General features: G+C 37.5%; 1 long non-coding RNA gene across 4 annotated transcripts in view; it reads right to left on the bottom strand.

Moving 5' to 3' along the window:
* Positions 1 to 25718, bottom strand: part of LOC123859873 (uncharacterized) — a 132645-nt gene that overhangs the window by 101035 nt on the left and 5892 nt on the right. Inside the window, exon 3 of one of the 4 annotated variants that reach the window (XR_010413129.1) lies at positions 19245 to 19357. The exons of the other annotated variants lie outside the window; for them this stretch is intronic. This is a non-coding gene — a long non-coding RNA (uncharacterized LOC123859873). The remainder of the gene's footprint in view (positions 1 to 19244; positions 19358 to 25718) is intronic. 4 annotated transcript variants of the gene reach the window in all.

Raw genomic sequence — 25718 nt, 5'->3', positions numbered from 1 at the left:
TAGTTTTCTATGCCTTCCATGGACAGCAGAACCAATCTTTGGAGGTGATGTCAGGAGCATTCCAAACATGAAAGTCAGTTTTAAAATACCGAGAGTATATAATGGTTATTTTACATACGGTCATCTGTTTATGTGAAGATGAAAAAAAGGACTTCCAGACAATTCTGGCCTATAAATACCACCAACCCCAGTCATTATTTTAAGTGTTTCCTTAACCCTCTAAGAAAAAAAAAAAGAAAAAGTTTAAAAAAAACCACTCAAAAGTAACATTTCGAGGGTAATTATACTCATATTTTGAAGTAACATATCTTAAGAATATGAATGATCCTGTCCAGCTTACATCTTGGGTCGTTTTGTGCAAAATTCCCACTAACAATCCCTTTGCCTAGTACTTAAAATAAACCCATCTATTCCTTCTCCCAGAAAGAAAATAACAAAAATCTCAATGGTCGCAGTGAAATTATCCCCTGTGACAGAGTGAGTCATCTAAGCCACTGCAGGCAAAGCTCACTTCTTTGAAAACTCGTTCTCTGTCTTCCTTCTAGGGAACCTACACTATTGGCTTATGACTGGAAAGCATGAAGCTTTACTTCACTTTATGCACCCAACACAGTCTGAAGGAATTTTGTTGAAAGTTAATGTTTTTCGTATAAAAAATGTATTTTCTTATTGGCTTTCACCATAAAGTAGCAGACCCAAAGAAAAAAATTTGGACTAACCATTTTTAATTTCCATGAAGAGTTCAACGTTTGCTTCAATAGACATTCCTTGTGAGTTTTTTTTTCATACATTACTATTAATTCTGCAAAATATTAGAGCTGGTTCTGTGCACTCATTCAGAGCACATTTATTATTCAAAAATTAAACATCCACAATTTCTTATATCTTTGACAGTATTTAATATTTAAGAAGTCACACTGACTCTACCAATTTTATAAATGCTCACTGCTGAAACACCATTATAAAGATTTTATCGATCAGAATTCACCAGCCTTACCAGTGATTTTACAGAAAATATGTCCATTTAATAACACCTTCTTTTTCTCTTCCATTTTATTCCAAGTATTAAATTTTTAAGAGATGCAACTTTTTTTTGAGCTACCTCAGATCTAATGGGTTGGTTTCTTAAACTATATCCTTTTATTTAAACCAATAAAAAAGCATAACAAATTTGCTACTACTTATGACACGCTTTACTTCATTTCAATGAAAATAAGTTTTATAAGGCCAATCATTCTTTTCTGGAAATTTTTCAATTTTTTTCAAAATTTCTTCATCTTAAATAGGAATTTCCATTTTTTAAAATGTTTATTGGAAGTTGCACAGGCATTAAAGAAATTCTGAGTTACTCTAACATAAAATATATATATATAATATTTATCTATGAATATTCACAGAGTTCTTTAAAATTAAAAATCTCCCGATTGCCTAGTTCTAGGTAGTGTATTTTCTGACACAGGTTTTCAGGAATACAACAGGAAACATAAGTGAGTCTATAATAAATCCCTCTTAAAGGCATCAGTGCTTTCTGTTATCTATAAAAATTTAGAAATACAATAAAAAGAAAGGCAAGAAAAGCTATGTACAATGCCATATGCTGAGCCAAATATAATTAAGAAATCCTAAACGTATGCCCCTCCCCCCAAAAAAACTTTACTAAATGGTTATTTTGGTAGGATCAGCTCCCTCCACCAAGACTGTCCCCAAACTGACAACCTCAAAGAGATAAGCCACCACCTTGGCACCATTACCCAAATGAGAACAGAACCAAACATCCTGAGAAATTTCCTCACCAAAAAAATATGAAGAAGGAGTCATAAGGAGTTAGGGCTGAAAGGAACATTAGAGGTCACTGGTGATGAAATCACCTATTTTCATGGAATTAAATAAAGAGAAATCATGGGCGCCTGGGTGGCTCAGTTGGTTAAGCGACTGCCTTCGGCTCAGGTCATGATCCTGGAGTCCCGGGATCGAGTCCCGCATAGGGCTCCCTGCTCAGCAGGGAGTCTGCTTCTCTCTCTGACCCTCCCCCCTCTCATGCTCTCTATCTCATTCTCTCTTTCAAATAAATAAATAAAATCTTTAAAAAAAAGAGAGAAATCATAACTTTTTTATAATTTTAAAAATTAATGAATATGTAAGTTCAAATAAAGTACCCTGAGAATATAAGTCCTTTAAAAAAATAGAGATAGCTCCAGCATGATTTAATAAATTAATTATATAACTAGTGTTTAGTGATTTTTTTTATAACTTAGATAAAATAAATAATAGACAAATTTAGAGCTTCCAGTTATTGCTTTCAGGCCCTCTCTCTCTACCTTTTGTTGTCTCTTCCAGGAGACACTTCTGTTTTTTGTTTTGTTTTGTTTTTTTGTTTTTTTGTTTTGTTTTGTTTTTGTTTTTGTTTTTGTTTTTTTTCAGGAGACACTTCTGTATCCTATTTCCTCAGACTTATCTTCACCAAACTGACCCATGATTCCAATTAAACATTAACTGTAGCTGTTTAGCATGTTAATCCTGAAATAGGTATTTCCATTTTAGACCACAAGCTCTCAAGACCCCAAGAAATGAATAGGAGAATTTCAAACAGCTGACAAATAATGAGAATAATGTTTAGTTCACAAAGTGTTTCAAATTTGTCCTCAGGTGGCCATCTAGTCACATACTTGTGATCATCCTTAGGGTGAAAGTTACCAGATTATAGAGATGATGTTTGCCACCAAAATGAATGGTAGAGTTTTGTTAGAATTACTCAATTATTAATTGTTCACTTCATAGAAGTGCTAAATAATAAACACTGCTCAGATAATGGTTCCATTCCTTCTCCAAAACATTTTCATGATGCAATTTGCCGAGAATGGGGCAAGAAAACGATGGGAAGTGTGCCTTCTCTCATGAATGTACACATCTTACTAATTAAGCCATGTGTTGTAATTTTATCTAAGCAAGCAGGAATGCACATAAAAGCGCCTAAATTGTACCATAAGAATTTGATCTAAAACACAAGCGTGGAATAGAATAAGAATAGTAAATTATCACTAAGTGGAAGGTGGTAACAATAGTAGTTCAAAATTCATAGTCAGCAAGGCAACACTACACAAATTAAAGCCCCAGGCATACTCTTCATTTGGGTGGCACAGCACAGAACTATACATCCATGCTGAAGAATTCTGTCTGTAGAGGTTTATGACAGCGAGCAAGACAAGCAAAGAAACTCACAATATGGCATTTTTTAGAGGAGAGTCATTCTTTGGATGGGGAGATTGTCTCCATTGTAATCCATGGCCTAAAGGACAATGCTGCTGTGAAAATTCCATGGTTTCTGTGACAATCTTTGCTACTCCCCTGAGCTTCGAAGGTCATTGTCACTCTGTATTTCACTGGAGATTTCCAGTGAGTCAGCTACAAAATCCAGAGTTGCTAATGGTTACGTTCCATAGTCAAGTTTTCCAGAATTAGTCAGCACTAGAATGGCATGCCTTGAGACCAGCAGACCCATTGGTCCGGCAGGACAGGTACTGGAGGCACCTAAACTGCAGGTACACTGAGAAGTCAAGTAAAGACTGGGCACATCTGGGAGCAACATGAGGAACTGGTGGGAGCTAGAGATTCAGAAGCAGAAGTTTTTATATGGTGCTGTGTGTGTGTGTGTGTGTGTGTGTGTGTGTCTGTCTGTGTGGTTTGGTAGTGAAGTATCGAAATCTTTAGTTCATACATTGACCCCATGCTTGAATCTTCATATGTGCTCACCTCTAAAGGCCCACGTTAAGGTTTTGGGACATTAGATAGTGTGTATCTAACAGAACAAAGACAGGGAAAGGATCTTGCGAGAGGGGGAGAAATGGGTAGGTGTGTGAGAGTAGAAAAGGAAGTAAAGAACACCTAACAAGAGCAGCCCTTAATTCGACATTAGGCTAGATTAGCTAGGACTGTACTGGAATGTTCCACAAACAATTAAGCTTTTTTTATTTTCTTTTTTTTTTAAAAAATGTTATTTATTTATTTGTGAGAGAGAGAGAATGTGTGCTCACGTGCACACACGTGAGGGTCAGCAAATGGAGGGGGGAGGGGCAAAAGGTGGAGAAGGACAAGCAGACTCGCACTCAGTGCTGAGCCCAACTCCAAGCTCCATCCCACAATCCTGCGATCAGGACCTGAGCCAAAATCAAGAGTTGACTGCCCAACCCACTGAGCCACCGGCGCCCCACTTCTACATTTTTTTATAACGCTTTCTCTGACATTCCAGAATCAGATTATCAGCTGGCATTTCTCATTTCTTTCATTTTCCTGAATCTAGAAGTCCTATAATCCCAAATTTGAGTAATTTGCCCCTTCTAATCACCTAAAAGTGCAAAACAAACAAAAGCTTGTTAGAGCAGTAAAATAAGAATCAGTAGGCTCTGTATGAGTAGAAGCACTAAGGATTCTTCTACCATTATTGACATTGTGGACTTTTTTGCCTTTGAATTTCTATGCCCTTTTGGTTATTTCTTAATTCCTTGCTATCGTCTGAATGTTTGAAATACTGCCCAGTTGTTACGTAAACTATCAGTATTCAGGCTTTACAATTAACTTTCTCTATGAACTCTAGATTTCAATTGCAACGAATACTTTTAAATAAAAATGGTGGGCAGGTGGTTCTGCTACTTCTTTATCAGTTGTCATGTATCCGAATTAGTTCTTCTGTATGAAGTGTTATGCTAAAAGCAATGATGCTGGCTCCACAAAATGAACTGCACATGAAAATAAGCACATTATTTAAGGTAAATGAACCTTGTAAGGGCTCTTGAATGTCAATGATTTGCATGGAGAGTGTTTTCATTTGTAGATAGATTTCCCAACTCGTCTGGTATGAGAGATTCTGATGATAGGTGAGCTCTCACTAATGATCAGAGGCTGGGGCGCAGATGTTGTACAAAGCTACATCTCCATTAACAAATATTTATACGGCACCTATCATTGGCCAGGTACCATGCAAGACCCAAGGACTATGAAAATAAATATGATATCCCTATGAGTCAAATATGAGTCAAAAGGCTCATAGTCCAGCTTGGAAGAATAACGTATCTTCAAGTACTGTAGAGTGTGATACAACATGAATAAATGTGAAAAATAAGGATGAAGCAGAAAGATCTCCTGACTTCCATGGATGGTAAGAGAACATTTCACCAAAAGGATGTCATTTGAACCCTATCTTGAAAGAGTAGATACACATTCCAAAGGTGGGTAATATTTTTGTGTCAGAAGACATTCCAGCTATGGTCAAAACATGGTTAATATTTAGTAATTTACAGCTTATTGTAGCTATGAAGAAGTAGTATAGACGAGACTACAAAGTAGATGCAGCATGGAATCTTTCTGTGCCACACTGAGGAATTTAGACTTTATCATGTAGGTGACAACAGACCACAGTAAGTTCTTAATATTTGATAATCCATCAACAGAACAAAACATGCAATTTAAAAATTTTGTGATATACTTAGTTATGCTTTACCCTCAGTCTCTTTACAGGTCTTTGTATATCCCCACTCCCCAGAAATACTGCAAGGACAGAGAGGCCCTGGGCCTCTTGTTGAGGACTCAGGCCCTGGACAGAAAGCCTCTCCAGTCCTAGGGCAGCCATTTATTTTAAACCTAATTTCACTCCCAAACACTGGCTACTCTTTCGCAGCATACCCAAATGACAAAGAATCCAAACTACCAGTAAAATATCCCTGAACGCCAGAAATATTCAGTAAAAGGGATTTCATCTTGCAACCCCCGAAAAACATAATAAAAATTTCAGGTAAGTATTTATAACATGATTGATGACATCACTTATGTCTCATGAAATTCTCAGCATCATGAGAAAGTTCAAAAGCAAATGAGAAACAGTCAAATCTTCCTTCATCCACCAGTAAAATCCAGTCACCTTGCAAATTGGAGTTTTATGGCCTTGGGAAGTGATAGGGTAATGGGAAGTGCAATTGTTTGAGCTACTTACATGATATATTTCTGATAGCTCACAGAAGTCCATGAAGAACAACTTATCTTCACTTCTCTCCTGCTATTGTGTCTGGAGGTGACTCAAAATGTGTACTGAAGAGCATGATTACAAGTATTTACCAAGAAAAAGGAATTTCTTTTTATTCTGTACACACAAATAATGGTTTTATTTCCATCACACTCTTTGCTTTTGTCTATCAATGACATAAGTATAAATGGATTGAACCAAAGTCTTTGGGAAGATAATGGCAGCCAGAAGATCTGGGTTCCTGACAAATGATGCACTTCTGGAATTTAAAATAAAGTCAAAATTAAAGAAGAGGCTGAGACTGGAACTTCCTAAATCCCCTAAATAAGACAGTTATCTTATTTCCAGTACAAAAGCTGTTATCCAGGTATAAAAAGTCATTATCAATATAAACCTAAAGGAAGTATATAAAATTAAAACTTGTGAAAATGAAAATCAGCAGGAAAAAAAAAAAAGAGCATGTCCATGTTTTTCCTGCCTGCATGCTCTTCTCTATTGATACATATTTTGCTTCTCTGTATTTACTCCAGCTCTTTTTTTTATAAACCACTCATTTTTTTTTTAATCAGTTGCTTAATCAGAGGATCTAAACACTCCTTGGGAAATTTCTCCTTTCTTCTCCCTTGGCCACATGAAAATAAAGACGCTAGCTGTGGCAAATATTTCGCAAGGATTTCTGCTTCCTAATATGTTTAATTGACAATGGAAATAAGACAGGCATTAACGGTTATACACTTATATCGGTTTTCACTTTATTTCCATTAGCAACTTTTTGCTAACTTTTCAAATTATGCATTGTTACCTTGACCCATTTTTTAGATGCCTCACTGGATCTGAAAGGCAGTAATTTGGGACTTAAAACTTGAACTTTCGATTGTTATATTCTTAGTACAATCTAACGGTATTCACAGGGAAACATGGATCTAGATTAGAAAATAAAGAGTTGTTTCAGAAGCCACTACCCTTTTTAGTTCAAATTCTTTTTATCCTTAATTTTTCCTAAAAGAATATTTTTGCTAATATTTTTAGCTAATTACTTGCTTGGGCCACTGGGTTAATTTTATTTTATTGGTGGGTTTTCAAATTGTGTGCCTTTACTAGTTTCAAGAATGAAAACATATAAAAATTATGTATGCTAATTTAACCTTACACTATAAATGTATCCTTTTATATTATAATTTAGAGCACAAAGGTTTCAGACACTATACATGGTATTCTGATTCTTACAAGAAATTGTTGAGATTCAGGAATCATGAACCATGCCTGAGTTCTTGGAAACTATGTGTCTGCTATGGTGGCTGTTGGCTCCTGTGAATGGAAAAAAGTGCCACAGAGAATTTCAACCAACATGAAGCAACTGTTCCAAAGAATGTGGCTTAAGATTTTCAAAGACAAGTCAGACAGTTAAAGCATGCAGCTGTACTAGAAGGTGACCAAGAATAAGAATAGATGAATCAAATAACAAATGCATTACGAGACAGGTCTGAATTGTCAGGACTAACTTAGGTTTTGTATTTTTACCTGAGGAGCCTTCATATTTCAAAAGAAACTGAATCAAAAGAATGTAAACATACCGAGAACATATTTAAAAACTGAGCAGTGGCAAATGAAATGGTAAACAAATGATGTCCAAAATCAAAGTAATGAGAGGTGATCAAGTTACCTTGACAATGGGAAATACCTAAATCCTATATGTTCTTTTGAGGATAGTACATACGACAATTTTAAATCACACTAAAATTCAACTACAAAATTCTCCCAGAATAAATTAGCTTCCCAAAAATCAAACATTTTCAGAGAGCCTATAAAAAAAAGATAAGTGTGAAATGTAGGCCTTCTGTGGAATCACCAAAACCTCTTAGCTCTTTATTCTTCCTTCTAAAAAGTTTCTCTGCCGAAATACAATTTAGAGAACATGCAGAAAATAAATGTAAGCTGGGCCAAAAAAGTATGAGGGCTGAGGCTCCAATGACAATTTAGAGAAAATACATGTTATTAAACTTCAACCCATTTCTTCTTGGTGGACGCAACACATTATTTCCCAAGGAAATCAGGCTTGACCAATACCATTGTGAATTACTTGTATAAATTAAATATGCCACTTCTATAGAAAACTTTAGGTCAGCAGCAGATGTTGGTAAATTCCTACAGAAATGCATGCCCAGAGAATGTTTTTTTTTTTAAATGGCAGAAATCTGCTAGCTATTCCTGCCTTATCTGCAACAGCTGAGCAATCTTTCAGTGCCACGCGGAGACGGAAAACTTGGCTCAGATATAGCGTGGACAAGCTTGCCTTAATCACATTGCTCTTTTACATGTGCACAAGGACATCAACATTGACAGTACAGAGTAAAGCAGCCATTTGCTGAAAACAACTGTCAACGTTGTCAAGTTTTTGGAACCTCTTATAATGTGATTTGTATGACAAATCTTGTGGCATTTTGTTTGTCAGCAACAGTAGTGAATTTCCATGTATCTGGGAAGGCAGGGAACTGTTCAAAAGTGGATTGGGTTTCTTTACACAGACTGCGTTAAAGGAAAACAGTTATTAATTTTAAAATGACAGATTTCAAATAGATCTAGAGTTTTAAAAGTGGAATTTCATTAAAAATATCACACAAGTGTATTTTCCCCCTTCCGCACAAACCTTAAAAAATTGCAATCATCACTCGATTTCCCTTTGTTGCACTCCAGGTTTTGAAAACTGTTATTGTAAAAATATTAATATTTTCTGAGACTGGAATCTGTAGCAGTAATTACTAGGGTGTGTTCTAAGTGACAACAGTAGGTTCAGTCCTTTCCTCAGGAACTAGGTGTGCACTGCCATGGCTCATGAAATCAGATATAACAAGTTAAAACTAACCTAGCACACACCAGTGTTATTCAACAATGTACCTATTAAGAGACTATTATAGAGATCTTATGGTTCATTAGTTTTTCAACATTTCCTTTTTTCCTACTCTGAGCTGTGTTTTTCATATAGCTCTTCCTTAATATGTTTCACTCATTTGTCCTCAGCCAAGGTCCTCCTCTGCGTGTATGGTGTCCGCTTGGATGCGCTGTAGGACAGACCGCATATCCGCCCCTCCGTGTGCCTGCCAAAGTGCCCTTGAGGATATGAGACCAGCGTACTCACCCAGCCAAAACAATCTCAGGTTCTTCACATCTACACTAGTTATGGTTCCTTTAGAACAGATATGACAAAGTGTAATGAATCTTTTGTATGCTTGCTCTCATGTGGATCTGCTCAGAGAATTCCAGAAAAGACATTCTCTCCCTCTGTCAGGATCTTTTGCCCTTCTCCTCAAAATATGCTGAACATAATGTGTACAACCACCCTTATAAATAGTAGATACTCAATGGGTTTTTTTTTTTTAAAGATTTTATTTATTTATTTGACAGAGAGAGGTAGAGGCACAGCGAGAGAGGGAACACAAGCAGGGGGAGTAGGAAAGAGAGAAGCAGGCTTCCCACCGAGCAGGGAGCCTGATGCGGGGCTCGATCCCAGGACCCTGAGATCATGACCGGAGCTGAAGGCAGTCGCTTAACCAACTGAGCCACCCAGGCGCCCCTCAATGGGTTTTTTTTAATTGAGTTGATTTCAATTGAAATGATAAATAAAATTAAGACATTTTTATCATTGAAAAATGAATCCTTCAAACTCTGTGATAGCCAGTTCTCCCTCCCGTTTTCCTTCCCTTTATTTTCTGGAAGAATACCAGAGAAGGTGCCTAGAATAGCAATAGAAATATAATGCAAGCTATAAATACAAGCTACATAAGTGATTTTCAATTTTCTAGCAGCCATACTAAAAAGTAAAAACAGATTAATTTTAATAATATATTTAACCCAACATGTCCACAAATATAAAATATTCCTTTTTTGTTGTAGTAAGTTTTTGAAATCTGATATGTATTTTATACTCACAGCACATCTCAAATAGGACTAAGCACATTTCAAGTGCTCAATAGCCCCATGTGGCTGGCTAGTGGTTGCCACACTGGACAGCAGAGTTCTAGAGACCTCAGTTCAAGCACTGCTTTGTCCACTAGCTTATGTGGCTTCAGGTAAGTCCCTTTGCTATTGAGTCTTGTTTTCTCCATCTATTAAAAACACTTTAATATCTCCTGTTCTATTTTATTTGCAGGCAGTTTGTGACGAACATAGGGAAAAATATATTTAAAGGTAATCTGAAAACTAGGAAGTTCTCTGCAGTTTTAATTTTTTGTTGCTATTTCCTCTTTCATTCCCCAGAATCCCCTCACTTTCCCTTTCCTTTTTTTAATGGCTGCTACTTAAAATCATATAGGGGAAGGCTTGATGTGTTTTATAGTTTAAAAAAACTACCGTCAAATGCTTAAAGTACCAGCCTTTTTCTCTCAATAGCAGTTTGCCTTCATGAAATCCCAAGCTCTGGATAATATCAATAGCTTGCCTTTTCTCTGATGGCCACTATTTCTAAAAGACACTCACATTCCACAGTTTTGGTGCCCTTCTTCCATCACCTAGTTGGGCTTTGATACTTCTAGACTAGACCTTTGCCAAACGTCAAAGACAATGTAGAGATAAAAAGGCAAGATCTCTGTTCCTAGATTTATTTTAAACACCCAGCTTATTCTCTACTTATAAAAACACTCTATTTATAAAAATTATGTATATGGTTCAACTTTTAATCACTGTATTTTCGATACAACCTAAAGGTGTTCACAGGAAAAGTGAATCTAGATTAGAAAATGAAGAATTTTATGAAAGCAACCAACCCTTTCTAGTTCAAGCCTCTTTTCATCCTTAAGTTTCCCCAGAAGAATTGTTTAGCTAATATTTTTAGCTAATTACTTGCTCATGGGTAGGAAATGCCTGGGTAAGAAAGCTATTGTTCCATTTCTTTAAATTCTGAAAACCTCCTTTGCCATCCCATGATTCTTACTGGTTTTTCTCCTCCAGAGTATTTCACATTCATTATCATCCTCTCCCACCCTCCCTCTTTCTCTTTCTGTCTCTCAGTCTCTGTCTCTGTGTCTTTCCCTTCATCACCCTCCCTTTCCCCCTCCCCCCTTGCCCTCTCAATCTCCTCGCTAAATGCATTTTGGGACTAAAGCTAAACTGTCACCACACCCCTTTCCTTTCTCTGGGGCAGCTTGTATTTAGTATCTGGCAGGCTGCAAGTTGACTGTGGCAAAAGAACTTTGAAATTTTTGTTTACCAACAACCAGTATCCTATATCCTATAAATATGTAACTGAAAATAAACTATAAATGTAACATATAAAATATATTGATTATTAAAACATCTTATAAATTAATCTAGCAGGATCTAGAAGTATCACTGGCTACCCAAGGCATCACTACCCCAGTAAAACAGAAATCTATCTAAACAGTGATCTAAGTGTTGTGGGGTTTTTTCAATGCTTCATATGATCTTAATCACCATTTCCAGTGATGTGTCTACATACCAGCTGCAGCCCTGCTGATTAGAGCCTCAATTCCAATTGATTTTCTAACACATACTTGCAATGTCTATTGTATCTCATTGCACACTGAACACTATTGGTATTTAACCAAAGTTAAGAGGAGGAAAAAAAAGATTTTGTGTACAGAACGCATGGGCCCCAGGGAATTTTGTAATTCTCAGGAGAACAGAAGAATCAGGTATTCAATGTCACACTAGATGGTTTCTTAACCGTTAATGTGTTTGGTGGCCACAGGCTCAAATAATTCTCTTGTCCAGAGCCAGGGTTACTCAGCTGTATAATAATCCCTAAAGTCTCTCCTTCAAAAAGGACTCAGGATTCATGACTTTAATTTTACCACTGATAATATGAAAAGTATACTCCTTATAGTACTGAGCAAGCATTCACTCTCAGCTTCCTTCCACTATAATGAAATTCTAATTGTTTCTAAAGTTTAGGAAGGATAAAATGGTTAATCTCCATGATGACAAAAGGAAGCCAGGAAAATAAAGTGACACACTTGAATGAACTGTGAGGAAATAAAGTGCACAACATGCGATAATGCCATGACTCTGTGTTATTGCACATTTCTGGGCTGAAAAGATATGGTTTGATGGGTAATTTGTCATGCTGTGCAATAGAGAACAACAGTAAAGAGACTTCAGACAGAAGAAAATTACACAAATAGTAGGGTGGAAAGGTATAATTGAAGATGGCAAAAGATTGAAAGAAAGACATTTAAAATTACTGTACTGACCTACTAAATGCACTTGGGCGTGGAATCCTGGCCTCGCAAGAGGAGGCATTAAATGACTTCGGGCTGTGACACGACTGCGGAGTAATGCCAATCTCCCGAGCTCTCAGAGAAGAACAGCACAATGCACAGCCCACCGAACAGCCTCAACCTGCTTTCTTCCCCAGAGGAGCCTGGGCTTCTGGTGAACTTAGGAAAAGTTTTCTAAAGTTTTGTTTGTTTGTTTGTTTGTTTGTTTTATTTTTTTAAAGATTTTATTTATTTATTTGAGAGAGAGAATGAGAGAGAGAGAACACATGAGAGGGGATAGGGTCAGAGGACGAAGCAGACTCCCCGCCAAGCAGGGAGCCCGATGCGGGACTCGATCCAGGGACTCCAGGATCACGACCTGAGCTGAAGGCAGTCGCTTAACCAACTGAGCCACCCAGGCGCCCCTTGTTTGTTTTTTTAAATGATGAGTAGATTTAATTTCGAATTTGAGGGGCCTAACTCCTTAGTTTTCTGAAGTCAATACATCTCCACTCTGTAAAACTAAAAACCAGGGTAGTATTTTTTTCAATGAATTCATGCAAAAAGGATTTTGCTTCTCACACCTGGTTAAGTTTCTAAAGAATCCAAGAGAGAGGCACATTGTGGGAAACACATCCATAAGTGTAAGGAGCAAAAGACGCCAGCACGAGCCCCATCCCTTCGCAGGCTCACTAATTATGCATGGCTCAGGGCAAGTCCTTTCACCTTGCCAAGCCCAAGCCTCCTTCCCTGAGAAGAAGAGGCATGGACCAGACACTTTCTAAATATTTCTTCCAGTCTTGCGATTCTACTCCAAACAGCAGAACCTCCAAAAAGCTTCTCAATAAAGGCTATTTCCTTCTCCTTCCCAAGCTCATAAAGCACAGATGTCTCAAACAACCATACCTCGGAATGGCTCAGATAACACTTCCCCTTTGTACCCTTAAATGAGAGAAATGTGCCTTCTCCCTATCATGCAAAATGATTGCATGGGAAACAAAAATTAGAAAGATCTATTTCTTACATATAACTGCATAATCACAACTTATCTTTAAAAAGTTGATTCTTAATGACAATAAACACTTACTACAAAAATGACATTTCTTTATCTAAAGGAAAGTGTAATCTTTAATGACAATACTAGATGCTAAATTTTAAATGAAGTGGTAGCATTTTTGCAATTTTTATTATTACTGTCATGTCTACGTTGCCCCATAATTTCTTCTAGGAAGCAGAAATCTTAAGGTGTAAATCTGTGTGATGCTCCACAAACTACTCAAAAAAGTTTTTCATTGGGAAGTGTCCTGAATGTATAACAGGTAGGGTTTAAAATGTATAAAAATTACTCATAATTAATGAAACGATGATTTCCATGTTTTAGTTTTTTTAACTTGAAGAAACCTAATAAGCTTAAAAATAAGGCCTTAATAAAACCATTCTGTCTAAATGACATCCAAAGGAATACATTAAATTAAGAGATTTTAAGCTCATAAGGGCATATAAACTTAAAAGGTGTTCAGAAAGACAATGTAAGATGGACTTAGGGACATACTCTGGGGAAAACATCAAGATCTGCCTTAGAGGTCTTTAGAGGCCCACTATACATCCCTGCTTCCCCACAAACAACCTTAATATCACAAACAGAATTTTGGACTGGATTTCATCAGGAGAAATCGTTATATTTTCTTCTATACGTTTTCTTCAAGTTAAACATTTCATACTTCAATATTCGGTATGTTTTGTATTTGCAAATTATAATACTGATGATAATGAGCAACAGGTACCATACACAACTCTATCCAGAAACATCTTTTCATGAATTCATTTCAATATGAGGCTTAATTTAAAACTTCAGTGGAAAATGTATCGTAGTGGAATCTAGCAAAATCTTTCCCCAACTCCCAGGGTCTGTGATTAATATATTACACATAACAGAGCAAAGAGAAAGGTAATTTTTGAGTAATTTCAATAAAATCATGTATTAATCATTTAATTATAAAATTCAAAAATCGGGGTGCCTGGATGGCTCAGTCAGTTAAGTGTCTGCCTTCGGCTCAGGTCATAATCCCAGCATCCTGGGATCAAGCCAACATCAGGCTCCCTGCTCAGCGGGGAGCCTGCTTCTCCCTCTCCCTCTGTCCCTCCCCAGCTCTCTCTCTCTCTCTCTCTCTCAAATAAATAAATAAATAAATCATCTTTAAAAAAAAAGAAATTTCAAAAATCATAAAAGTAGAAGAAACATCAGAAACTCACCTATGCTGGAGTTTTATACATATGAGGTTAATCTTTTGAAGGATGTAATGAGCAAAGACTCTGTCTTCCAATAAACAAACACTCATCCATCCAACAAACAAGAGTATTGATGACTTTTAAGGTCTCATCCTGCTTTGGGATTATATAGTGTATGAAAACACGTACTTATGCTCAAGAAAATTCTATTCAAGATGGTTAGATGAGGGCGCCTGGGTGGCTCAGATGGTTAAGCGTCTGCCTTCGGCTCAGGTCATGATCCCAGGGTCCTGGGATCGAGTCCCACATCGGGCTCCTGGCTCAGTGGGGAGCCTGCTTCTCCCTCTGACCCTCTCCCCTCTCATGCTGTTTCTCTCTCGCTCGTTCTCTAAAAAATAAAATCTTAAAAAAAAAAAAAAGATGGTTAGATCATATGAGAATCAAAAACTCCTCAAAATCCTCAAGACTCAGTTTTACTGCCTACATTTTATGACTATTTATAAGAAGTCTAGTCAGGGCCATGAAAGTTATTATCATTTTGATCAATGTAGGAAGGAACAGGTCTAAAAGCTGTCATTTAACAAAATAATAATAAATCCCTCATTCATTCATACATTTAATGAATATTTATCAACTGTTGATGATTTGCTAGGTGCCGGGAACAGAGGGGCAATTAGACAGACCACGGACCCTGTCCTCACAGCGTCTAGGGAAGAAGAGCAGGCAGTTGAATGAGTAACAATGAAGTGGGTGAATGTTAAGATGGGATAAATACAAGGAAGTGTGAGGCCATGCAAGGCTCCGTTAAACCTTGTGGGAAGATAAGGTGAAGCTGAGACGTGAAGAATGAGTAAAGATAGCTGATTTTGTGCAGTGTACCTTCTTGCTTCTGTCTTTGCCCCCACTTCCCTAATTCCCTACATGCCCTCCCCAGCTCCTCATTCCTTCTCATCCTCTTGGATTTAGTTTGGGTAGAATGTCTTCAAGGAATTCTGCTCTGAATCCTCCATCTCTACCAGTCTAGAGGGGATACCCCCCCAATGCTGTCACTGAACCCATACATATCTGCATCCACCAGTCCTCTAATTGCCTATATAATCTTGGTGTCTTGTGCTAATAAAATCCAAGAAGAGGTTTCTTTGAAGCTTCTGAGAAGGCTCTTCTAGCCCTCCAAAAAGCCTCTGAAATAGCCCCTTTCACTTGATAGCCATCTTGCTACTAGCCACTGATGCAGCCTGACCCACAGAGAGAGGGAAAAGAATGGAAGGAAAACTGAGTCAAAACTACTGGATTACAATGTTCCTGAATTCCACCTGGACTTTCAGTGGTGTGAACCAACCAATTTCCCCTGTACTAAAGCCATTTGGAATTGGGTTTTCTATTACCTATAGCCAAAAGCAGAGAGACTAATAAAACATTATGGATAGGAATCCTGTCTTTTTCCAACACACTATTTAGTCCATCGGAGTTGTTCAATAAATGCTTCCTGAATAAATGAACAAGGTAATTCAAGGAGAATATCTAACAATGAAATTACTAATTTCATACCTAAATAAAATCAAAAACAAATTCTGTTTTAAAATTGTATTTAGAAAGCCTGCCATTTTTAGAGGTTTTCCTATATTGTAAAGAAAGTACATCTGGTACTCTGCTGTTCTAAGCCTCCCTACTCAGAGCCTTTCATCTCACCCCTCTTGTCCCCTTCATGCCCACAAGGCAGATCCTTTTACTCCCTAATTACCCAGTGTCCTCATATTTCTCTACCCAGCCCACTTTCAAATCCTGTTATCCAGAAAGAGCTGGTAAGCTCATTCATACTGAGTTCTATGGATCTGATTTAAACAAAACGTTGCCATTTCTAGAGATACTTGCAAAATCTAAAAATTTTAGTCTCTCATTATGCAACTTCAGTTATGAGCAAGCAGGTAAAGGAGGCATTTGTGGAGCCTGAGAGCCAACTCGGTGGCCATGAAACAGCAGAAAGAGATGCCTGATTTCCATGAACACAAAGGCAACTCCAGACATTGTCATCAATGGCCAGCCCTACAGATCAACAGGAACCCACTCTTACTTATTTTCTTTTTCTTTCTTATTCATTTTCTTAAAAGCAAATAAATCCGGTAACCAGCGAACTACGTGACCAAGTGATATTCATGCTTCTAAGAAGTTCTGGCTGTAGACTACATCCTTGGAATGGGATTTAACACCATCTGGTCTGTATCCCATTTGTAACTGAGTAACTTCACAAATAGAAGAAGAATCCATAGTAAAAATTCCCCTACCTCCAAATCCTATTAGCTAAATAAACAACACTTGATTTACTCCATCTATGAACAAACTCAAGATATTATAGACCCCAAACTCAGATAAAAACTACTCTTAAAAAAGAAAAAGTAGATGTCCCTACATAAGTGTTCCAATCTAGAGCAATTAAAAATTGCTTTGGCGGGGTGCCTGGGTGGCTCAGGTCGGTTAAGCATCTACCTTTGGCTCAGGTCATGATCCCAGGGTCCTGGGTTCCAGCCCCGCATCGGGCTCCCTGCACAGTAGGGAGTCTGCTTCCCCTTCTCCTTCTGTGCTCTCTCTCACTCTCTCTCAAATAAATAAATAACCTTTTAAAAAATTGCTTTGGCTACTTTTTATTTTGCAAATCAGATATTCCAGAACCACCTTTATTTCCAAACATAAAAGCATCCCACTGCACACCTCAACAGAATTGCCTCTATATCCTTAATGTCTTTCCAAGCAATTTTATGCAGTCAGCACCCTATACATTAGGGAAAGAATGGATGTATGCTCTATGGGTTTCTTATAATAGCAATGAACTTTCATAATCAGACCCATTCCTTGATTTTGCTTACTTTTCTATGCAGCTACATTAATACTACATTGTCAGACAAAGACAAGAATGAACATGAGACTTGAGTTAAAAAACAACAACAACAACAACAATATAGCCATCCAAGAAACAACTGCTGAGCTTGTGAAAAAAACAGCTCCCATTTTATTAAATAATAGTGTTCATGCAGGGATGTCTGAAGTACTCTGCAAGGCTGATTAGGACAGATCAATGTACACTTACCTCTCCAGAAGGCTGAAAGGTGTGTAGTGACTATGTGTCATTAAAAATTTACTTGACCATGGGCATCAGATGTGCATGAAAGAATGACCCTGGTGAGCACTCTAAGTTTCCATTTTACTCATGTCATCCTCAATGCATCAAAAATGCTGTAGACACCATTACTATCACCCAGCCTCATAACAGCTGATGTGCTATATATGTTTGAGAGGGTGGTATCAATTAACTATATTATCCATAAAGCCATACTTGCAATTACTACCACTTCACAATTTATCATTAACACATTTGGCAGATTTTTTTCCAAAGTAACATTTATTTAAAGGTTAATCAAAATTCTTAGAACAGCATTTATTATAATGTGATTTTTGATAATTGACTAAATCAGTGGCTCTTAAGAAAAACACCCTTGTCTCAGTCCTGCTCAGTATACGCCACAGTGCCATTTGGGGAAAAGAAATACATATTAGAAATGTTCATTTCAGACCTCGTCATGGAAGATCATATATTAATGTAATCAGGTGGTACATTTACATGCTCATTAGTAATCCATCATTAGTCCAAATGCTCACTATTAGGAATAAATGTACAACGAGTTATTCAGAATACCCAGAAATAGTATTTCTTATTTAAACATTCAGAATAAGCTGACTGAAATAAGTGCACACCTTGAATTTGAACTTTCAAGGCACATCACTAAAGTCAATCAGTTATGTCAGGACACTCTTCTATAATAATCTCAATTATAAAATTCCTGCCCCTCCCTAACAGGGAGGTAGAGTTCTAATATCTGAATCTTTTGAATTCACTACAACTGCAAAAATTCCTGATGAAGTGTGTGTTTAAATTTTATGCTTTAATACATAGCATGCCACTAAAACTACATTAGTTATGCTTTATGCTGTTTAATCATATGTCAAAATCTATAAAATCTCTTCTAGCATGCTAAGGTAATCTAACTGCAATTAATCAATCAAGAAAATAAATAAAATGTAATAAATGCCAAATAATGTAACTTCTTTAAAAACAAACCACTATCTACACATTTATTCTAAAAATACTTACTAACCAACACCAATGGAGGAAAAACAGAGTGAAAATTAGGCTTGCTGAGTCTTTTTCCCATTAGTAGCTAGCTTTCTCTAAACTTACAGATGTTTTCAAGAGGTCTCTGGCATGATCTGACTTTCCAACTAAAATGTAAGCAGCTTGAGGGTCAAAACTTACCTTTTTTATCCCATGTCCAACACAATGTGTTAATCATAACAGGTGTTTGTTTAGTAATTTTTTATTGAATGAAAGAATGAATGGTTCCAAAATCCACAAACTAGGTTCTTTCATCATAATGTTTGGGACCTGTAATAACAGTCATACTTTTTCTTCTGACAAAAATTGTATATTATACTTTGTTGGTATTTAACCAAAGGTAGTAGTGCTCTTTTCATTGATTCTCTCCTTTTCTCAGAGTCAGTTAGGAACCAACAAGGAAAGGTAGTGGAAGTGTTTGTATTTCTTCCTCCAAATGAAAACAGCGATGTTCTTTCCAAGGATGTAATTTAACAGTTTGATAGATACAGATTTGACCCAAGACTAGGAAAGTCAACTATAAGTCATGGACCCAGTCAGCAAGGATTTATTAAGCATCAACCGCATGGCCTGCACTAGGCTAGTAACTACAAATACACCAAAGGAGTCAAAAGCATGCATGTACCTGCTTTCCAGATGAGAGGAAAAGACATATATGTGTGTGTTCATTCAGTAAGCATTATTGGCTACACTTTACTCCATACAAGGCACTAATGGGGAGGAGGACAGCCAACAAATCTGTTTTCAACAAGCGGATAACAAAGAAATTGTTACATACAGTAACTGTATGTCAAGCAGAAAGTCATGAGTATCTCTGAAAAATTACAAACTAATTCCCATTGGAACCCTAGGAGAAAAAGCTGGCAAAATCATGGGAAGTGTGTAAAAAGAGATCAAGAAAATGTCCAAGATAACATAAATAAGTGCATTTACTAGTAATGAAAGAATTGAAAGTAAGCATCCAAAAGTTTTCAGAGTAAGTTGCTCACTTTCTTGATAATGACTGAAGTTATTTTTTCTTCTCATCAAATTAGTTTCGGTGACATAAAATGGTAACTTCTGAATTAATGACCACCCAGTACAAAAAACACTGACGAATTTTCCTTTCAAGATCCCTGGTGGTAACTGCAGCTGAGAAATCTCAATACTGAAAGTATCACCAGGATATTACAACAAACAAGAGTTGCCCCTCCCACTGCCAACCCACCCACCCACATGTGGCTATTGAGCGCTCAAAATGTGACTTATCCATTCTTTTTTTTTTTAAGGTTTTATTTATTTATTTACTTATTAGAGAGAGAGAGAGAGAGAGAGAAACAGCATGAGAGGGGAGAGGGCCAGAGGGAGAAGCAGGCTCCCCGGGACTCTGGGATCATGACCTGAGCCGAAGGCAGTCGCTTAACCAACTGAGCCACCCAGGAGCCCTGAAATGTGACTTATCCAAACTGAGTTGTGTTATAAGCGTAAAATACAAACTTGACTTCAAAGACTTAGTTTAAAAAGAAAAAAAAAGAATGTAATCAATATAGAAAAAAATTTTATATTGATTACCTATTGAGATAATATTTTTTTGGATATACTCAGTGGAAATAGATATTACTATTTTCACATGTATCTTTTTACTTTTTACTCTGGATACTAGAAAATAATTGGGCAGTACTAGTCTAAAGTCATTTTGAAAAATAATTTTTTGAAGTATCTCATGCTAGAAAGAAAGCATAACGTTCAGCAACATGCACTGGTATTTTAATATGATTATCTGATAGAAAAATGTTGCTATAATGAGTCACTCAATTCCTCCCCAAAATACGCAGCTAGGAAACCAAGAGCTTCTCTCTAGATGACCTGAATCTTTGTGCCACTCTGATCTAACAGGAAGTGACATCAGTTTTTATGCCTTCCTTTTTCTCTGATTGGCAGAACACTTGGGCCTAAAGTTCAGTTTACTCCACTGCAGGCTTCTTAGGGAGGGCCTTGGTTTTCTGCTTCAGTTTTACCCCACCCCCTCTTTATTACTTGCCTTGGTTCTGCCCCTTACTTTAACGGTCCTATTGTAAGGTACAAAAAAAAGCTTTTTGGAACTAAGAGCTAAATAGCATATAAAAAAGTGAATGAGGGGCGCCTGGGGTGGCTCAGTCAGTTAAGGGCTGCCTTAGGCTCAGGTCATGGTCTGGGGGTCCTGGGATCAGCCTGCCCTGCATTGAGCTCCCTGCTCAGGGGCGGGGGGGGGTCTGCTCCTGATCCCTCTCCTTCTGCCCCTCCCCAGCTCTGCTCCTGCTCTGTCTCTCACTTTCTCTATCTCCCAAATAAATAAGTAAATAAAATCTTTAAATCCTTACTAGGATGTAATCAGTGGGGAGACTCATCACATCGGTGACCCTTCTCCTTGTTACAGGTGTGAAGCATGATGCATGTTTAGCAATAGCCGACCGGTACTCACATTTGAGATCATAAAAACAGAGGTGACCCCATCCATGGCGTCAACCAAGAGTCAGTGAGGTAGACAGGCACAACATTCAAAGGGCACAATGAGTGCTTAAGTCATATGTGCAGCTATAAGTAATATGGTGTCATATCAGAGAAAAAAGCAACTATCTGAATACCTAGAAATCAGGCAGTGGTGGTCATTACCAGAGCTGATCATATGCTGCAAGACACCACAGCACAGAGTGAGGACATAGAGACCACACTCAAAGATCCAAGGAGACCTGGCAGAAGCCTAGTCCCATAAAGAGACAAAAGGATATAATATCTGTGACTAGGGGCCACACAGGCCCCTGGGACCAGGCTCAGGGTCATGGCCTCCCAGATCTAGTGGACCATACAGATTCCAGTTGAGAATTAACAGTAATATGGAGCCCAGCAGCTGTAACTGAGCTACTAGATGTGCCCAATGAGGAAGAAAAAGTCAAAGGCTCTACATATGCTTCCTATTGTTGTTGGATTTGGTCCAGGGACCGATGGGCTTGGCTGCAGGTGGAAGCACCAGTCCATTCAATTCAACTTTGTTCATGCAGATGCAGGGCAAGGAAGGAAGATGATGGCAGTGTCTCTTTCTTTATAAAGTAGAGGAATAATATTGGTTCCTACACAACTCCTATTCTAAAATTAATGCTTCAAGGATATTTAAGCTACTTTAAAAAAAAAAAAAAAGCTTGCCAAATTTATGAAAAATCCACTGCTTCCTGTTAATCCCTATTCCTCTCCAAGAAATGCTTATAATATTATTTAATAGTGTTATAGATTTAGACTAACACAGTACAATCTTAAGGTTGTAGGAAAAGTATAGAATATGTGGAATGTTATGTAACCTTTAGAGCCCTTATAATAAACGCATTTTAAATAAATGAATAAAACAAGGGGGCACCTGGGTGGCTCAGTCGTTAAGCTTCTGCCTTTCGGCTCAGATCATGATCCCAGGGTCCTGGGATAGAGCCCCGCATCGGGCTCCCTGCTCAGTGGGAAGCCTTCTTCTCCCTCTCCCACTCCCCCTGCTTGTGTTCCCTCTCTTGCTGTGTGTCTCCCTTTCAAATAAATAAATAAAATCTTTAAAAAAAAAAAAAAGAAAGAAGTATGAACTTTCTCAGATCTACAGACACGACAGGATACAGAAAAGATCATGCATGGTCATACAACAAAATCAGGACCACACAGTCACAAATTACCAGAAGGCAAGAACTATTCTAAATCAACTGTACTATTCACATGGACTTGTATGTTTTCTTAAAAGTGCTAAAGGATTCAGCACACAAATAAAAAGTTTTTATTTCAGAAAATAAAAATTAATAAAATGTTAAAATGAAAAGTAGTACACATTTGGCCACAACAACAACAACAACAAAAAAAAAAATGAAGAAAAGTCTCAGGATCTGATCAATAATAAATGACCCGTTCAATCTAAAATATATTATCTGGGGACACCTGGGTGGCTCAGTCGGGTAAGCGTCTGCCTTTGGCTCATGTCATGATCCCAGGGTGCTGGGATCGAGCCCCGCATTGGGCTCCCTGCTCTGCAGGGAGCCTGCTTTTCCCTCTGCCTCTCATCGCTTCTCGGCCTTTTGGCTAAGATCAAGTGTTCCCTCTGCCTCTGCCCCTCCCCCTGCTTGTGTGCTCTCTCTCTCTCTGTGTCAAATAAATAAAATCTTTTAAAAACAAATAAATAAAATATATTATTTCTATCTCAGCAAAATTAAAAAAAAAAAAAAATGGACCAAGACTCTGCCACTGCATCAACTTTTTAAAAAAGGATGAGTTCAGAAGAACTAAGTGTGAATTTCACAAAGTAGATGTAGGTAATTTCAAACTGGCTACTATGTTGATAAAGGTAAATGATGCAAATCAGAGCTGCCTCTACACACACACCTTGAGATTCTAATTCAGGGAGACTCAGAGAGATGAAAAACTATACCAACAACTTCTGCCCAGGGAATGTTCCAATAACACACTTAGATCCAGACTCAGATCCCCTCCTTAGTCCAAGGGCAACCCCAAAGAGGCCTTCCTGACACCGAGAGGTGGGGTGAATTTCTTCAACAACAACAACAAATAAAATAAAAACATTTCCAGCTTACATGTGCTAAACCTGCCTATTCGTGGTTTTGTGAAACTTAGACACAGCCTGGTAAAAATTCTAAGACAACTGAGTTGTCACAATGTGACAAGAGCATTAATTCATATTGAGTCACTTTCGTAGTGCTTCTTACTAAAGACCAACAAAACTAAAATACGTCCCCTAACATATCAGAAATAATGTATTTTCTACTTAGTTCCAAGGGAAAAAAAACTTTTATAACTTAAGAAAACTCAAAATATGTGACAATCTGTCACTGAATTAAAGTAAGTTATAATAACAAGTGACAATGCATGCATAATGCCCACTGCAGTTATGTGTTCATCTTCACATACAAAGGCTATTTCTCAATGGTCAGAGTAAAGCTTTGGCTAAGGTGCTGATGGCAGGATAGGGCTTGAGAAGAACCAAAGCTATGCGTAATCCAAAATCATTGGTAAATAAATCTGGAATGAGTCTTTGAACTTACAGTTGAACGTGTTGTGTGAACACGAGACTCCTGTTACTTTATCCATACTCATTTTCATAAAATGTTTGCCTTGTATGGTTGGTACTTTACTGAGGCCCCAGTGAGCAGGGCATATCACCATGGGTACTGGAGGTCAGGGAGGGTCAATTATGAGCATGCCACAATTCCATTACTGCTAACACACGCCCCTCAAACAGAGGCAGGGGACCTGACTGGGACCATTTAGGAAACAAGGGAGTAGTAGAGACATTGTCTCTTGACTTGGGAATAGGAGCAAGGCATCCCTCTCTCTCTCTCTCTCTCTCTCTCTCTCTATATATATATATATATACTCTGTATTACCACCCCTTAACTGAGTATTATTATAGTGTGTTGTAATTGACTATTTGGTTCCCCACATCCTTCATGAAATCGCAAGATTTTTCAGAAAAAAAAATTTTGAAATACTTAAAAATTCACAAGAAAGTGCAAGGAAATGTACTATCTGTGTACCCATTCCCTAGCCCCTAGCCCCAGCCCCACTGTTAAGATCTTGCATAATTACAATATCAAAACCAGGTAAGTGATATTGATATAATGCATAGTTTATTCATATTTCAGCTGTATACATGTATTTATTTGTGTTTGTGTGTGTATGTGTGTATAGCCATATACAACTTTATCACATGTGTAGCTTTGAGAAACCACTACCACAATCAAGACACTTAACTGTACCATTACAAGACTCCCTAGTGCTACCCTTTTATGTCTACACCTACTCTCTCCCTTGCCCTCTCACCCCTGGCAACTACTAATCTGTCCTCCAACTCTATAATTACATTATTTTATGAATGTTGTATAATTGGAAATGAGCAATAATGTAACTTTTTAAGATACAATTTTTTCACTCAGCATAATTTCCTTGAGGTTTAGCCAACTTGTTGCCCTATCAATTGTTCATTCTTCTTTACTGCTGAGTAGTATTCCATACCATGGATATATCATAAGTCTGTTTAACCATTAACGGACATTTGGTATTTCCAGTTTAGGGCTATTACTAAGAGATGTTATGAGCATTCATGTACAAGTTTCAGTCGGAAAATAAATTGCAAGATTTTTAAGGGGATAAATAGTGTTTGATTCAATACTGTATCTCCAATACTTTATACAATACCCAGTAGGTACTCAAAAATGTTCATTGAAGGAATGATGAATGAACCACAAAATTGCCTCTAAATAAAATATAAAATAAGACTCATCTTGTGGGAAAAACATAATTAGCTGGGAGAGAAAACGTCAGCAAGAGGACCTGAAAGTTGCTTTGCACACAAAGGAAACCACCAACAAAACAACAAGATGACCTACTGAATCAGAGAAGATATTTACAAATGATATATCTGATAAGGGGTTAATACTCAAAATCTACAAAGAACTCCTACAATGCAACACAAAAAAAAATCCCCAAATAATCCAATTTAAAAATGGGCAGAGGACCTGCATAGACATTTTTTCAAAGGAGACATATAAATGACCAAAAGACACACGAAAAGGTGCTCAGCATCACTTATTATCAGAGAAATGCAAATCAAAACCACAATGAGGTATCTCCTCATACCTGTCAGAATGGCTAAAATCAAAAACACAAGTAACAACAAGTATTGGTGAGGATTTACAGAAAAAGGAACCCTTTTGCACTGTTGTTAGGAGTGCAAGTTGTGCAGCCCCTGTGGAAAACAGTATGGAGTTACCTCAAAAAATTAAAAATAGAATTACCATATGATGCAGTAATTCCACTACTGGGTATCTACCCACAGAAAATGAGAACACTAATCAAAAAGATAATATGCACCCTTATGTTTATTGCAGCATTATTTACAATAGCCCAATTAGGAAAGCAACCCAAATTATGTCCATTGATAGATGAATGGATAAAGAAGATGTGGTATATACATTCAATGGAATATTGTTCAGCCATGAAAAAGAATGAGATCTTGCCATTTGCAACAACATGGATGGATCTAGAGGGCATAATGCTAAGTAAAACAAGTCAGACAAAGACAAATACCAGATAATTTCACTTG

Source organism: Mirounga angustirostris, unplaced genomic scaffold, assembly GCF_029215605.1.
Source record: "Mirounga angustirostris isolate CCGP_5_RB_7025 unplaced genomic scaffold, mMirAng1.0.hap1 SCAF_7, whole genome shotgun sequence".
NCBI lineage: Eukaryota > Metazoa > Chordata > Mammalia > Carnivora > Phocidae > Mirounga > Mirounga angustirostris.
This window is presented reverse-complemented; position numbering and strand designations above follow the sequence as displayed.